Below are 17,800 nucleotides of genomic sequence, written 5' to 3' on the forward strand. Positions count from 1 at the left end.
CTATTACAGGCAATGCCATTTTGTAATGCACCACTAGATATCCCTGTCACTTCTTTAGCTATTACAGAAGTTAATATCAATCACAGTAAGTAAACAATTATTACCCATCCAACAAGACTCACAATTTAATAATTTGTGCGCCCCTGTGCATTAAATACTAGGGATGAAACCCCACAATTAAAAAATTATCAAAGGTGTGTTGTACGTCATTGCTTTATAAACAGCTATGTGTCAAAAGAACTTTTCTTGCTCTTTCAGTTCACATTTGATAGTGGACTGGAGGTAACCAAAAATAATCCATGAACTCAAACCCTTAATATCGGACACATAGACTAGTAAAGAGCTATGGGAAGGGGTTGCATATTTGAGTTTGCTCCATACTCTAGAATAAAATGTATTCTAAATCCTTGTACCTGGTACTCTCTTGGTGCTTTTGGTCTGGAGACAGAACACTAGGGTAAATGTAATTACTCATAATCAGTCATCAGAACTACAGAATGGATACAACAGTGAGGGGGATGCGTCCAAAGAAAAGTAAATATCAAAGTACTATATTCAGAATGGTTATATTTCCTCTGGCCAGTAGCATAATTAAGAGGTGTGGTGAATGAACCCAAGAGAAGTTGCTAGAGAGATGCAGGCCACCAGCACTTGCAGGCTCCTTCAGTGTACATGGAGATTAAAGGAAGTCTGGACTTCAAGCCAAGTTTACAGCTGTCAGTTGTAAATTGTGTTATCAAATTTCATTTAAAAATATGTATTTTTTGTGTGAGCAGGGAATGTAGGAGAGCCTTTTAAGCATGATGAAAATGATTTAATTATCATGTGGAACAGAGTCCAAAAGCAAGGCATTATGAAAGAAAAACAAATATTACAAATGATGGAAATTCTAAATATTGAATCTGCTGTAAACACTTAGGAAGTCATGCAGTGTCTATGGAAGGAGTCAAAAGCTTATTGTTTGAAACTTTTTACATTTCTGCTTGTAACAGATGGAGAGAGGGATCTAATAAAAAAGCACGAAATTTTCATGTACTTAAAAAGAGTGAATCTGTTCCAATTGGCAGAAGGGTTGAGAAATGGAGGAGATGGAATGCAAAAATAGAAAATGCTGGAAAACTTATCAGCTCAGATGGCGTGTGTGGAATTTGATGATCGGTGTCTCTTCATCAGAACTAAAAAAGAAAGTTTGCTCTCTATTTTTCAGTTCTGATGAGGAGTCATGACTCTGAAACTTCAGCTGTTTCTTCTGCTGATGATGCTCAACAAGGCAAATTTTGTCAGCATTTGCTCTTTTTATTTCAGATTTCCAGCATCTGTAGTTTTGTTTTTATTTTCACAGAATGAAGTGAAAAGCAAGTTAATTAAACATATTTGAAAATATTTTATTTATGCAGGAATGCACTGACTAAAGGAGTTATAGGAGCAGAATCAAGAACAGCCTTTAAAAATGAGTTATGTAAGAACTTGAAATAGGCAGAGCTGAGGGGAAAGGATTCCTGAGTGAATTGGGACTAAGTGAATTGTTCATGTTGGGCATGTGCACAATGGGGTGAAGTGCCTTTTCATTCTGCAGTCTTTGTAATTCTGTGCCTTTGTGCATATGATGCAAGTGTGCACAAGTGGGGTATATAAGTGGGGTATATGCATGGATGTATGTTGGCGGGTACACTTAAATAGCAAGAGATTAGGCAGCAGTTTTACAATGATTACACCATTTTACTGAAGTGTAATTCTTTAAAAATTATCAATCATACCCAAGATGTCTATTTTGGCACAACCTATTTAATATGTATATTTACTGTAATTCATTTTTACCATTATTAAGCATTGCATTGTAATGTTGCTGTAAAAACAATAAATCTTATGACATGTGCCAGTGATATTAAGCCTGATCCTAATTCTGCTTCTCAAAATTCAATTTCCATCTTATATTTGCTGCAACCAAGTCATTGCTGATTGCACCTATGTGGGGTTAGGACATATGACCTGCCATTGTTTTTCCAACCTTGTTCAAAAAGAGTGATGGTCATATGTCAATGAGTCAGATGCAGTTTGCTCATGTGTTGTACTGTCATGTTTCAACAGCTGGTATTATATTTGAATGTGACTTGTAGCAGTTCTAAATATGAGATGGCAAGGTGAATCATTAAATATGTTTGTTACAAATCATTGCTAAGGGAGTGATGGGGCAGCGTGCATTCAGTTACAGATGAGTGTAGTTGATAGGATACGGCATTTGAAAATACATTCATGTCAGACCGTTGAATTTCAGGTCTCTGGAGTTCACCTCCCGACATTGATTCTGCTCACCAGCACTTTCATGCCAATGTCTTGCTCCCCAGTGATCCAGAACATCTGTTTTAATTGGCATCTCCCCTACCAAGGCTTCTAGTGCCACATGCAAATATTGTTAAAACGGCATCATTCTTCACAATTTTCCATGAAATTTTCTTCCTGCCTAATTGTCGGAACTTGTACTACCTAGTACAGACCATCTCTGGTGTTGGAGGTAAAAAGCATAAATGTGCATTTACTTTTGCTGGTGCATTCTAGTATTATACCCCTCTGATGTGAATAGTGCAATTAGTGCTGGCTTCCCACTGTATTAACATAAATGAGCACACTGCATGGATCTGCTCCCTTTCCTGCATTAGAGCTATGCTTCTGGAGGTTATCAAGTTTACATTCTTAAGTCATATAGCACGTGGTTAAGTATTCCAGATTACAAAATGCAGCCATGCATAAGGAGATCTTTGAAACTGACAAGTGACTGGCTTGTCCACAGGCAGGGAACTCTCATACACTAACTGTTATGTTTCTTAACTCCAAAAACCAATCAAAAGAAAAACACAGGAGCCGGAATCCACGTGCTCAGTTTGTTTGACTTTCCTTTTCTTTAGCGAGGCGCTCAAATATGATATGGCAGCGTAGTGACTTATACCATTCACGTACCTTAACACATCACCCATAATGAATGATGTAAACAACAAAGAATGCTCAAACATGATATTTACAATATTACTGAAAAATTATACAATACTCCTCCCTACTTAGCAATAAACTCCAATTCAATATAAAATTCTCTCTCTCTCTCCCCTCCCCCATTCAGGCTAAATGGTTTTATTATTCTGGAGGATCTCTTACTCAGGATAAAGTTTTTCCTGACAAGGAAGATTACTCTGCCTGGCTGCTGTGACTTGTGGCTGTGAAACAATCTTATGTTCTGGGGCCTTCTCTAGTGATTGTAGAAGTTGATTCTGGGACTCCAGGAAATTGATCTGACCAGTCTAGATTCCTTTCTTCTCTAACAATTGACTTTGCACTTCTCAGCTGAACGATGTCCCCAGATGGCATCAAACACTATTTGCACGGCGTGGGAGAGTGGACCAGCTCTGCCCTAAAACTTTCCAAGTACTTAGGTTTGATCACCTCTGTAGTACATCGCCAGGACTACGTGTCCAGGAGTGAACCATCAATTTATCTCAGCCATTTGTCCTGCATACTCCTAATGAGATTGGGTTTAAAGAGGTCCAAATGTGAATGCAAGGGATGACCTAGAAACAGCATAGCCAGTGAGTTGTTGGTTGTGGAGTGTGCTGCATTGTGATATGCAAAGAGGAAATTGGCGAGCATCTGGTTCAGTGTTAGTTTAGTGTGTTCTGCTGACATTGCTTACAGTGCTTTCTTCAGAATCTGGAACTTACACCTTTCCGCCAAGGCAGTTGTAGTTGGTGGTACAATGCAGATGTAATCTATATCATTTCATTCATTTTCATGAATGACCGACACTATTCCGCAACAAACTGTGGTCCATTGTCACTGACTAAATCAACACATCAATAATGTGAAAAGCTGTAGTGGAGGCCATTGGGAATACTTCTGGCCACTTCGTAGCTACATCCAGTACCGCCCAGAAATTTGAACCCATCAATAGTGTGGGAAAATCCACATGAATCTTCTGCCAGGGTAATGCAGACCAATCCCAGAGAGGAGCTGAATGTGCTGCCATTCCGAACAGTGCATGGCAAGCTGGTGAATCTACTGATCTATCCCAGGCCACCAGACAAAGCTTTGAGTCATGCTTTCATTTTAACCACACCAAGATGACAGGCTTGTGGCTCCTCCAACATTTAAGTTCTCGGCTTGGATGGTACAACAACTCTCTATCCCAACTGAAGGCAACCTCTGTTAAGGGCAAGTTCATCCCGGTGCTGGTAAAAATGGAGGAACTTGAATTTCTGCTGCACATTCCAGCATTTTGGGTGGCTATGTAGACTTGAGACAGTATGGGATCTTTGTAGGTTTCCCTTTGGATCACCTCTGCCATAATAAGGAGACTTTTGATTTACATTAGGGAAAATACATCAAAAGGTATGTCCTCGTTTGTAAATTTTTCAGATAGTTCCTTTTCCAAGGTCAAATTGGGACAGTCATCAGCATATTCATGTTAAATTATCCTCTTTGATCTTGTAATTATGCCCTCCAAGAAGCAGAGCCCATTTCTGCAGTTGTGCAGCTGCTGTTAGTGGAACACCCTTCAGTGGATTGAAAATGAACATTAGTGTTTGGTTATATGTAATGAGCGTAAACTCTCTCCCATACGTTCTGGTTAAAGTGTTTTACACTTGTCAATCTGTGCATGTTTATTTTTCAGCAGCAGTGAGGTCACATGATGTAAATGTTATGGGGTGTTTACTTCCTTCACTCATAATATGTGGCATGACTACACCTCTATCATAAGGCAAGATGTCACAGTCAAGCTTCATTGGATGATGTGTGAGTATAGTGTCTGACATCACCGTTGCTTTTCGGAAAGCCAACTCACACTGCTTTGTCCATTGCCATTTCTTCCCGAACTGAAGTAATGAGTTCAAGGGCTGGACCACAGTAGCGAAGTTTGACAGATTACTTCTATAGTAATTGACAAATCCTAAAAAGGTCCTTTGCTCTTTTTGGCATCCACCACCTCTTGAATATTCTCAGCACACTTGTGTGATCTTTGTGTATTAATAGTGTGACCACAGTAAGTGGTGCTTGGTTTGAAGAATTCCCAATTGTTGTGTTGTGCTCTGAGCCCATAATCTTCTAATCCTTTTTACACTGCCTTGAGAATTTGGAGATGATCTTTGTCATCCTCACCAGTAAAAATGATGTCATCCAGGGAACATTGAGCACATGGGTAGCCTTGCAACACCTGGTCCATAGCTTTCAGCCAGAGTGCAAGTGCAGATGTACTCTAAAAGTAAACCTATTACAGCGATTAAGCCCTTACTGAGTGTTTACGGCAAGTCACACTTTGGATTTTTCTTCTATCTGCAACTTCTGGTAGGCCTCAGCTAAGTCCACTTTGCTGAAATGTTTTCATCCTGAAAGGTTGTAAAGATATCCTCTATCCTGGGCAGAAGGTATTGACCTACTTTCAGTACTGTATTGATAGTTACCTAAAAATCACCGTGGATCCTGATAGATGAATCCTTCATCCTTCGTGGTTACTGGGACCACTGGTGTTGCCCACGGCCTCGACTCAGCCTTCAAAAGAATTTCTTCAGATCCAGCTCATTGAATACTTTATCACAGATACTATAAGGAAACAGGTGGGCTTTGTAAAACTTGAGTGTGGAGTTTTCTTTTAACACGTTTATCCTTGATATATTTCAGTTTTCCAATACTATCCTTAAACACCCCTGTAGCATTATCCAGCACTTGCTTAATTCACTTTCAGTTGACTTTTTTGCAGGGGATGCGGCATGCATATGGTAGATGCATCTCCAAACAAGTTGTAGTTTAGTTATGAAACCTAAAGTATTCTGCAATCAATAATGGTTTTGTTTCTAGATGTTCCTGCATTATGTTCACAATATCAGCAAAGCTCATTTTGGCTGGTTCGCTTAGAGCAGTTAAACTTCTAAGAAAACTGTATGCTTTCCTACCAATTCCACTCAGCAAAACTGGCATTCATTTCTCATTGGCTATTTCATTTCCTTCAAAATACTGCTCAATTCATTCAGTATACATCACTTATTTGTTGTGCAATCTAACACATCTATCTTTCAAATGTATCAGCTATTTTTGCTTTTTCTGAACATTTTTTTAGTATTATCACCTGGTGCTCACTCTTTATGAACCCATAAATTTTGTCTCCTTTAAGCTTTTTTTAACTCAACCTTCTCTTTCCCCTTCTGAAGAAACACAAGCTGCACTTCAATGGGTAAATAGACATCTCAGGTCCATGTTAAAACCTCCTTGCTCTCCCTGTTATATTTTGTAATTCCAGAAACTAATCAAAAGAAAAACATGGGAGCCAGGATACATGGGCTTAGTTTGTTTTACTTTACTTTTCTTTAGTGAGGCATTCAAATATGACGTGGTTGCATGGATGACAAATGCCACTCACTTACTTCTACATACAGTATAACCTATAATAAATTATGCAATTTATTGTGAAATAAATTGTAATAAAGAGTGCTTAATCAAACAATATATTTAAAATATTACTCAACAATTGCTGAAATATTAATCACTCAAGGCTGACAGCACTACAAATTCAAGCTGTGGGTTCTTTCCTCCTCTGATGTTGATCTACTCTGCACTAGCTCCATCTGCATGCTACCTTCCCCAGACACATTGACAATCTGTACACCTTTCACAATTGTCTGGAGGTTTCAACTTCACAGCTTAGCACTCTGTGATAGGATCCGCAATTTTACTTGACATGGCTAAGCCATCCAGTTAATTTTCTACATTCCCATGAATGGACTATAAACAGGCACAAATTTATACCACAACAGTTGTCATCATGTCTTTCTCACTTAATTGAAGATCCTCAACAGGCATCCATTTCATGGCATATGCCAGTGATATTAAACCTGATTCTGATTACAATCAGAGACAGGATAACTGATGTATCTTCTTAGTTTTGATTTTACTTCAATTGAGGCACAGACATATAATGTGGTGTCAATGACGTGATGTGCACCATTTATGTACTTTACATATAATTTAAACAAACAAGAGTAATTTATCAAACTATTGTTTGATAAATTCAAACTATCAAACTATTTACAATATTACTCAATTATTACTGAAATATTAAATGCACAACACTCCTACCTGCTTAGCTATAAACTCCATTCCAACATAGAATGTGTCTCAACTAAATACACGGTATATCGATATGTACCATCCACGGCTTGTTAAGTTTTAAAATTCTGCCATTCAGGCTCAAAGATCTAATTGCTATGGAGGATTTCTTAATCTTGTGACATAACATCTCTCTGACAAGGGAGGTCACCCTTCTTGGTAGGTGAGACTTGTGGCTATGAAGCAATCTCACATTCTGGGGCCTCCTCCATGGTGCTTGTATGAGTTGATTCTGAGACTGCAAGAAGTGGTTCTCCTTTTCCCGGCTGTTCTCTCTGGATCTACTTCGATCCTTGCTTATCTCCAAGCCCTGGGTTCTTTACTCTCTATCCCACTTTCCATCGCTTCCTCGGTCGCACTTCCTTTCCTTATCCTTGGTTCTCCCATGATTCCTATCACGGTCTTCCTCACAGTCCTAATCCTGCTCAACTTCCTGTTCTTGTTCCTGCTCTTTTTCTTCCTTACATTCCTTCTCTTTTTCATGTCTTTCTCTTCTCGGTCACTTATTTTCTATCTCTTCTCTCCTTTTCAGCATCTTATGTTTCTTTTTCTCACTTTCCTTTTTCTTCTTCCTCAAGACATATAACTATTTCTGAAATGGCTAATTTCTCAAGACATTGGGTCTCATTTATCCCCTTCCATTTCCAGAACACTTATGTCATCCTCCCCTTCTTTTCTTTTCCTTCTCTCAAAGACGTGCATCTTGATCTTGGGAAGGTGCACTGAGTTCACTGGAGTATTCTCATATTAATCTTTCTATTGCTCCCTTCTCTGCTTGGTTCCCTCATCCACAACATTATCTGAAGAATCTTTTGTTTTGTATCTCCATCGACTCCTTTCTTTTTGGCCTTCCTTTCATCCAGCTGGGCGTTTGTCTTTGCATTTACTTTTACAATCAGCTCTTTGTCCTCCCACTTGCAATAACATTAATGCACATAGAGTAGATTCTTGTTCTTTATAGACACAAAAGCTGAATTCTTGCAACTTTCTGAAGCTCTTTGAACTCGCTTCCAGTTTAAAACCAAGCTACAATTTGCATGTAACTGCCAGATTAACATATCAGAAGCTTTTTCAAAACAGTTACCGACAAAAACTGTTGTAGTCGGACCACCACTTTCATCTTTTTCATGATCACTCTGAGCAGCATGTTTCTTCATTCGTCCAATATGTTTTCCAAGCAAAGGCATGGAGATTGACACCAACACTTGTTTGTTCTCTGTTGAGCAATGTTTAATGGTGTACTGCATGGAGACAGTTGTGAAATCATCCAGTATTGTTTTTAATTTGCTTTCAGTTGATATTCATGTGATGTGGCAAGGAAATGGTGATAGATCTCGAATCAGGTTGTAGTTCTCTCAGATACTCCATTCCCCACAATGCTGGCTCCCCTGTTTTTACTACATACAAGCCCAAAGTGGCTTGGTATTGATGCATTTCACTGGTAAAATGTCATTCCCTTAGGAGTTGTCTTTTCCCCACTGTAAGTTCTTAGATAGCTGCAGTATCTTTGAAGTGCCATTTAAACTCATTTTGTGGAATGACTGAAACAACTGAGTCAATGTCCAATTCCAGCTTAACTACTTTGCTGTTCACTTCTGGTGTAAGCCATATTGTTTGTCTGTTTTTAGTTTTCACATTAAGGATCTCAAGGCTATGCAGTCTTGAGTCTCTTTCATCATTAACAGATTTTTCCTCAATAGCTTGCAGATTGGTGCTCTTTTTGAAATAGAAACTTGACTTTTTAAGCTTTTCCTCTTCCCTGTGCAGTCGATTTACACATGCTCTCTATATGTGTCCTACTTTGTTGCATTTCTGCAAGTTTCACCTTTAAATCTATATTGGTCTGTATGCGAGCCTCTGCAACAATGGTAACACAATTTGTTCAGCCAAGCCACTTTCTGTTTAGGCATTTCAATTTTGTTCACGCACACTTTCATTCCAGTCTGCAGCTCTATTACATCTCTGTCTGCTGTTTCTATTAATAGAGTTATTTCTACAAATCTTTTATATGTAAGTTGTGCTTCAGTTAGAAGTCATTTTTGTAAGTTTTCTTATAAGATTCCACAAACTAAATGATCTCTTAGTGGATCATTAAGCCCATCATTGAACTGACAATGTTTGGACAATCTCTTCAATTCAGCCACATATGTTAAAATAAACTCCCCTTCTTTTAGATCCCACTTATGAAACGTAAAGCGTTCTGCAATCAAAAATGGTTTTGGTTTTAAATGTTCATGTATTACTTTCTTGATATCAGCAAAGCTCATTTTGGCTGGTTTGGTAGAGACAGTTAAATCTCTAAGCAAACAGTATACCTTTAAATCCAATGCACTCAGCAAAATTGTTTCTCATTGGCTATCCCATTTGCTTTAAAATACTGCTCTATCCACTCAGTGTACAAAATCCAGTATTCTTTTATGCAATCAAACACATCAATTTTTTAATGATATATGTCATCAGGTACTCACCGATTATGAACCAATGAATTTGTCTGTTTTCTTTTTTTGAAACTCAAATGTCTTTGTTCCTTCCCAAAGAGGAACCTGCTGTGCTGTATATTTTTTATTTGAATGTTTCTCGCTGTGCTTTTTAAAAAAATATTCAAACATCTTACTGCGCTTCAACAGGTTGTTTGTAGTTGTCTTGGGTTTGTTTAAAACTTTTTTGTTGACACTATTATGTTTTGTAATTCCAAAGTATAAGACTAAATGAAAGACAAAGAACAAATGAAATGGGTAACTTGTGTATGTTCTTAGTTTTGTTTTTATTTTAAGCAAAGTACAGACATATAATGTGGTATCGTGATGACATATGCTATTTACATAGTTTTACGTGGAACCCATAATGAATTATTTAAACAAACAAGCATGCTTAATCTATCAATCTATTTACAGTATTACTCATATATTACTGAAATATTAAATATACAACAACTTCAACCAACCATCCTTGAAGTCTGAATAGCTTTTGTGTGCTGGTTAAGATTTCTCTGTAAGTTTTTAAAGGTACTTCTCACATTTAATTCTGAACTACACCCTAGTGGTGGAGTCAAGACTTTAGTGTAACTATGCTTAGATATTTTACTAACTGGTAATGGCTGTGTAATAAAAAAAATACTTTCAGCCATGTAATAAAATTCACCATAAGGGGAGGCAATCACTCTCCATAAAGTCTTCACAAATGTGTGTATAAATCAAGAGATAGTGGTTTATTTTGCAAGTCACAGCACAGAAGCAACTTACATGCCGAGTGCTGCAGACTGAGTGCATGTGACATTGTCATGGATACAACACATGCTTACCTCATGATTCTCCTGTGGAACATGATCTTAACATGGCAATATAAATGGATACAAACAAAGGTAGTGTGTCCATTCTTACAGGTAGATGAGAGGTAGTTTTTAAATTAAAAACAAAATAAAGAAAATTAAGTTTTTCTATACTGCCTCAATGCAAAACTTGATAGAATTTATGTTTAACATTGTTTTTAAGATCTTAAACTGAAATCTGATCGTGACAGTCTTTTTTCAACAAACTTGAGCAAATTTTTAGCCAATGGATTATAATGTCACCTTAATTAAGCTATGAATAAAATTATTAACTGACATACAAAACTGACTTTCATTTTCTAGTTCAAAAGTTGAATCAATTGGGTAAAATATTTATTTGTGTCCATTGTTTATACACTGATATTGGTTGATATTTATTTTTGAATCTATTTTCCATCTGCTTCTCAAAGGTTACAAAGCGATTATAGCTGGAACATCCTTTTTCCTGCAGATTGAAATTGATTCGTCCAGTATCAGTAGCGTAAAAGCAAATAAAATCTTATGACCAGGACTAAAAAACTTAAGGAACCTACTGCTGGAAAAATGTTATAGAAACATTCAGCACCTTCATTATTGATCTTGTACAATATGACTCAAACATAAATCTTTAAACCCTTATTAACATCTTCCAAAATGATAACCTAGGTATAGTACATCAATTATCAGTATGTGTTGCTGCCTTGTAAAAATTCAGTTCTGACAGAATGCTGAGATGATGCAGGAGCTATGACTTCATCATCAAGCTCAGTGGACAGAAAAGACACCAAGAGTGGGAGAAACTGAAAATCGCCTCAAATAATGGATGCAGCTACTGTGAGAATTAAAGTTTTCAAGAGCTAGATTTTCTTGAGGTTAAGCTATCTAGAAGTATGATCAGAATAAAAGCATTGAATGACCAAAGCTGAATAAAGAGCAAGTTCAAAACACTGAATCCCCTCCTCACAAAGCACTCTGTATCATTCAAAGTGAACCGTTATTTGCCTCAACCATCCTCCATCTGATTGTGATAAATTAAAATGTTCAAAGGTTCATTTTATTATCAAAGCATGTATGCAGAATTCAACTCTGAGATTTGTCTTCTCTAGATAGCCATAAAGTACAGACTACCATAGTAGTTGAAAGAAAGACATCAATCTGTTCCTCATTCTCTAGATGTGACACCCCCTTCCCCACATGAAAAGAAAAAGTAACAAATCTTGCAAATCACAAACCCTTTCAACCCCTCCCTTGCACAAAAACTAACAGAATAAAACATCAAACCCCAAACTCCCCTGCCCACCAGTCGGCAACAAGAAAGAATGAGTGAGAACAGAAAAAAAGACCATGCCAGAGGCAATGTAACTTGAATTTTTATGATAAGGCCAGCATAAACTGCCTACTCCAAGTACAAATGAAGTGAGTACATATTGGGCCATAACAAGGAAGGGATATGTCTCTCCCTAAAGAATACAAATGGATTTTTAAGCCAGTCCAATAATTTTATAAACAGTATTACTAATGCTACAGATTTGATCCCAATTTAATTAAATAAATTAATTTTAATGCCCTAGCTGCTACAATAGTATTTAAATTGTCTGAATTGCTCATTCACTAACAAGGTTAGATTTCAATACTGCAGTGATATTGGGTTCACTGATCACAAAACCCTTAACCCAAAAGGAGATTTTAAGCCTTATCCAATGTAGGTACCATTGCTTAGGGAGGTTATACTGTATCAACCTACTCTCCAAAGACTAGATAACTTCCCTGTCTCATGTCTGTGGTGAGGTTTCGCTGCCAATACCCAATACTTGAGTGGTGTGTTTCCCCTTCTTACCAAGGAGGAGATACTTTCAGCTAACTAAGTAGCTTAAAGACCTTTTTTTTTAATGATAGACATTTAAATTTGGACAAATAGTTCTTCACTCAAATTTAACACCCATAGAAGATTTCTGATTTATAAATGATTTCCATGTTACAAAACATTTACAAACTACAAAGGATTTCAAGTAAAGGTACAACTCTTCTGAACCCAAAGAACATACCAACGAGCCATAGGCAAATGAGTTATTCATCGCAGAAACCAAAAGTTGAAGAAAGAATTCTACTTCTTCTTTCTGTCACCCCATCTTTCTGTCATCCTCCGTGTCATTCCTAACAATCCCCAATGCTTTCAAATGCTTATACTGTTTTCCTATTAGCTGATATTATTTGCATTTGATATTTTTCAAAAACCTTTCCTGGGACAAAATAATTCCTATGGATAATTTAAATGCTTGTGGGTATGAACATCTCACTCAACAATGCAATGAGGGCTGATTCTCAGAGTACACAAATACCCCAACCATTGATTGATCAGATATACCTGCGACTATGTTTGATGTGCTGAGTGATAAAATAGGTTGGGTCTGGAACTTCCTTGATCTCTATCTGTCATGGTCTGAATCGGGATCCCTTTAAATTTCCTTTGCTTGTGTTACGTTCGGGACCATTGACACCTTGTTTCCCTTTAATTCCCTGTTTTCCTGTGTCCCTAGGGCTTTGTGATTAAAATCAATTTACTCTCAACTGAACTGGTGTTTTATAAGTCTCCAGCTTTTAGCTGTTCGGGTGAGAGCATTATTGAGCGTTAACAAAGTCACCGAAGCTAGTGCAAGCTGAAGTCACCATGCCGGAGCCAGCTAAGTTACTTGCCGGAGCAAGCCAAGTCTCCTCCCTGAAGCAAGTGCCAGCAAGCCGCCTTCCCTCGCTAGAGCGGGTCCATCAAAGTTAACCCGCGGGGTGAGTCAAGAGCTCCCCGCTGCTTGGAGAAAGTCATTGTGTGGTCTCCGTCTCCATGTCCTGTGTCGAAAAGGGATCCTGGCCCTGTGCCCTAGAAGGGTCCTGACCCTGTGTCAAAAAGAATCCCGACTCCATCCTGTGTCCAAGGAGGAGTCCTGGCTCAGTGTTTCTTGTCCTCACCTCCACAGGGTAGGCCCGGCCGTCTGCTGCTACCCTGAGTTGAGAACTGTCTCTTCATGTCCAAGTCCAAGTTTTGTGGACCAAGTACAAGCTCCGAGGTTCAAGTATCAAGTCCAAGCTCATGTCTGGGTCCCGTTTTCCAGGTTCCAGTTCCAAGTCCAAGTCCAAGTTAAAGCTTTATGTTCTCGTCCTGTGCAGGAGCTCCTTGTCCAGTCCTGTTGCCTTGCTTTGCATTGTCCATGCCTAAATCCGGAGTCCTAGTCCAGGTTCCAAGACCCAGGTTCCGGGTCCCTATCCAGTCTCTGGCTTGGAGTCCTAGTCCAGTTTCCAAGACCCAGATTCCAGGTCCCTATCCAGTCTCTGGCTTGGAGTCCTAGTCCAGTTTCCAAGACCCAGGTTCCAGGTCCCTGTCCAGTCTCTGGCTTGGAGTCCTAGTCCAGGTTCCAAGACCCAGGTTCCGGATCCCTGTCCAGTCTCTGGCTCGGAGTCCTAGTCCAGGTTCCAAGACCCAGGTTCCGGGTCCCTGTCCAGTCTCTGGCTCGGAGTCCTAGTCCAGATTCCAAGTTCCTAGTTCCTCGTCCAGATCCCACCTTCCTAGTCTAGTCCTAGCTCAGGCTCTGTATCCTAGTCTCATCCAGAGCCTGTCTCTTGTCCAGCATCGTTTCCTACCCTCTTCCCTTGCTTTCTTGACTCATCTACTCCTGTTCCTAGTCCATTACATTTATTCCCGCTTCTTCCTTGCTCTCTCCTTGATTTCTCCCTGTTCTATACTTGAGTCATGGCTTTCATTGTAATTATTAATAAACTCTATTTAATTAACCTACAGATGTGTTTGTGTCCTGCATTTGGGTCCAGCCTTGCTCCGCACTTGTGTGAGAATGCTCTCGACAAACATGGACCCAGCAGACACAAACACTGTTTTCCAGTCTCTCGTTAGGCAGAATCTCCAACTGTAATCCCTCCCAGAGTGCAACTTAGAAAGTCAAGAAAGTGACTCAAAGTTCCCAGGTATCTGTTTAGGAGGAATTGTTATACAATGACAGTTATATAAGGTCAATGTGGTGTTATTCTGTTTTGCCCGCCGACCAAAACCACCCTCCACCCACCCAGGTCACCGATAATATGGGCAGACCCGTTTGGTCACCTGGAGGCTCCCACGAGGGTACGGAGGAGGTACTGTCATAGTCCGGATCAGGGTCCATTTAAATTTCCTTTGTTTATGTTACGATCGGGACCGTTGACTCCTTGTTTCCCTTTAATTCCCTGTTTTCCCGTGTCCCTCGGGCTTGGTGATTAAAACCAGCAAGCCGCCTTCCCTTGCCAGAGTGGATCCTTCAAAGTTAACCTGTCGGGGTGAGTCAAGAGCTCACTGCTGCTTGGAGCAAACTTGTGTCCAGATAAAGAACTGTCTATCGTTGTGCGGTCTCCGTCTCCATGTCCTGTGTCGAAAAGGGGTCCCAGCCCTGTGCCCTAGAAGGGTCCTGGCCCTGTTTCAAAAAGAATCCCGACTCCGTCCTGTGTCCAAGGAGGAGCCTTGGCTCAGTGTTTTTTGTCCTCGCCTCCACAGGGTAGGCCTGGCCGTCTGCTGCTACCCTGAGTTGGGAAATGTCTCTTCATGTCCAAGTCCAAGTCCAGGTTTTGGGAACCAATTACAAGCACCAAGGTTCAAGTATCAAGTCCATCCTCCGAGGTTTAAGTACCAAGTTAATGTCTGGGTCCCGAGTTCCAAATTCCAGTTCCAAGTCCAAGTCCAAGGCAAAGCATTGTGTTCTTGTCCTGTGCCACGTCTTGTCCTCGCCTAGATCTGGAGTCCTAGTCCAGGTTCCAAGACCCAGGTTCCGGGTCCCTATCCAGTCTCTGGCTCGGAGTCCTAGTCCAGGTTCCAAGACCCAGGTTCCGGGTCCCTATCCAGTCTCTGGCTTGGAGTCCTTGTCCAGGTTCCAAGACCCAGGTTCCGGGTCCCTATCCAGTCTCTGTCTTGGAGTCCTAGTCCAGGTTCCAAGTTCCTAGTTCCTCATCAAGGTCCTGCTTTCATTGTCTAGTCCAGGGGTGGGCAAACTTTTTGACTTGAGGGCCACAAAGGGTTCTGAAATTTGACAGGGGGGCCAGACCAGGAGCAGATGGACTGAGTGTTTTGGTAATACACCTCATAAGAGAAAATAAAATATCATGGGATATGTAGAAAACATGTGCTTTCATTTCAATTGAAAATAAACAAATGCATTACAACAAAATATCTGTCTTTGAAGTCCCATGGTATTTAGCTATTTATTGAAATGGCTATTAAAACACTGAAAATTAAATGAATAAAATACAGCTTTTTTTTAATAGTAACAGTTATTATTTTAAAGCACTGAAAATTCTGTTATCCTTCAAGATATTATCATCATCACTCTCCTCCTAACTGTCTTTATTTCAAAAGTGGTAGGAGATGCAGGTCTACTTGTCCTGCTCCTTCTTATTCAATTGTCCCCTGTGCCAAAACTCAAAAACAACCAGCACAAAGACAGAACAGTGACAGCGCGCCAGTATGCGGAGCGCGTTATTTGATCTGGAGCGCATTTTTTATTTTGAGAACGTACGTGCACCTGCGCACTACTCATGTCCATCACTTAACAGAAATGACATGTAACATGTAAGGCTTATTAAAAAAAATATTTTCAAATGCATTTTTTACATAACACAACGAAGAAACTTATTTTTAATTTCAGTGGGAACTGTGTTGTTGGTCTCCCTTTTTAGCCAGTGCATCAAGGTCTGGATTTAGTTTTGTTGTGGCGATTCTCAGGATGGATCTGAGGTGTTGGTCAGTTAACTTGGATCTGTGGCTGGCTTTGTTGATGTTCATGACGCTGAACGCCTGTTCACACAAATAGGTCGAGCTGAACAAAGAGTAAAGCGCAAATGTGGAGTAATACGCTGCACCTCAACAAAGGTCAATGTATATAGAGTGCGTCATCTATTGGGAAAACGCCAGAATTGCGTGGAAAAAACGTTAACAAGGTTTACTAATATAATTTCATCAAGTTCTGCGGGCCAGATTAAAAAGCTTAACTGGCCGTAGTTTGCCCATGCCTGGTCCAGTCCTAGCACAGGTCCTGTATCCTAGTCTCATCCAGGGCCTGTGTCTTGTCCAGCATCATTTCTTCCCTTCTTCCCTTGCTTTCTTGACTCACCTAGTCCTTCTCCTCATCCATTATGCTTATTCCCACTTCAGCCTTGCTCTTTCCTTTATTTCTCTCTGTTCTATCCTTGCATCATGACTTTACTTGTAATTAATAATCAACTCTATTTAGTTAACCCGACAAATGTGTTTGTGTCCTGCATTTGGGTTCACCCTTGCTCCACACATGTGACTCTATCACAATATTCCAGATAACTTAGCTGCAGTTACCTGGTTTGATATTGGCCAATTAACATAACCCCCATTCTATTAGATTTGGCTGATGCATTCGAGAATGGCTCATGATCACTTCACTTTGAAGACCATATTTCTTGAGCAGCCAGCCTCTGCTGTGGGCCAGCAGCATGTGCTCTGTAGACAGTGCTGTTTGCTTACACACTGTCCTTTGAACTTAAGACTTACTATTCCTTGCAATTTACATTAAAAATTCAAGACTGGTTCGTAAACCTACTGATCAATAACTATTGGTTACAGGTTTAAACTTGTCACAGAATTTCAAGTTTCCTGGCAAAGGTCATTCTGATATGCTAGGAAGCTGAGGCTACAAATAAGCCTCTTGGGTCCTAGAAGGTTAATATCCATCACAGTGCCCCATGAATAATCCCTCAGTATATCGCTCATTATGTGACCTCAGTTTTTTGTTCTGCTAACCCAATGCTATATTGACAAATTCAGAAAGGAGATTTAGTATAGACTAAAGGCATAACAGCTTATATAGCTAAGCCATATCCCTCAATGGTTATTTGCCAAATTAGGGAGGCATTATATTAAATTGTACTTTGACCAAAGTATTATCTTCTCTTTCAGGGGAGGAAATTAAGTACTCTGTAATCTACCAGCTGCATTGCCTACCTTGTGGTTCTTCATCTGATGCAATAAATTGAGTGAGAAGACATAGCTGAACTGATTGTGTATTGACTTTTTCTATCCAAAGTCCTGCAGTTACAAAGGTACTTTATTAAAAAGTGGACTAAATGGTACTTTGTTACTGAGAAAGAATAAAATAATGGTTTTCAGGCAAACATTTCATTTGACTGCCAAAATGATATATCTTTTCAGCAGCAAATCTTTATAGCTTAGAGAAATGTAACAGGAATAACATCAATCTTTTACACAAGTATTTTGTTGTGGAAAACCTTGAAATGATAATAGAACACCCATAAGTCAATGTAACAGTCATGAAGTAAATAATATAGATAGCACAG

Source organism: Hypanus sabinus, chromosome 7, assembly GCF_030144855.1.
Source record: "Hypanus sabinus isolate sHypSab1 chromosome 7, sHypSab1.hap1, whole genome shotgun sequence".
In the NCBI taxonomy this organism is placed as follows: domain Eukaryota; kingdom Metazoa; phylum Chordata; class Chondrichthyes; order Myliobatiformes; family Dasyatidae; genus Hypanus; species Hypanus sabinus.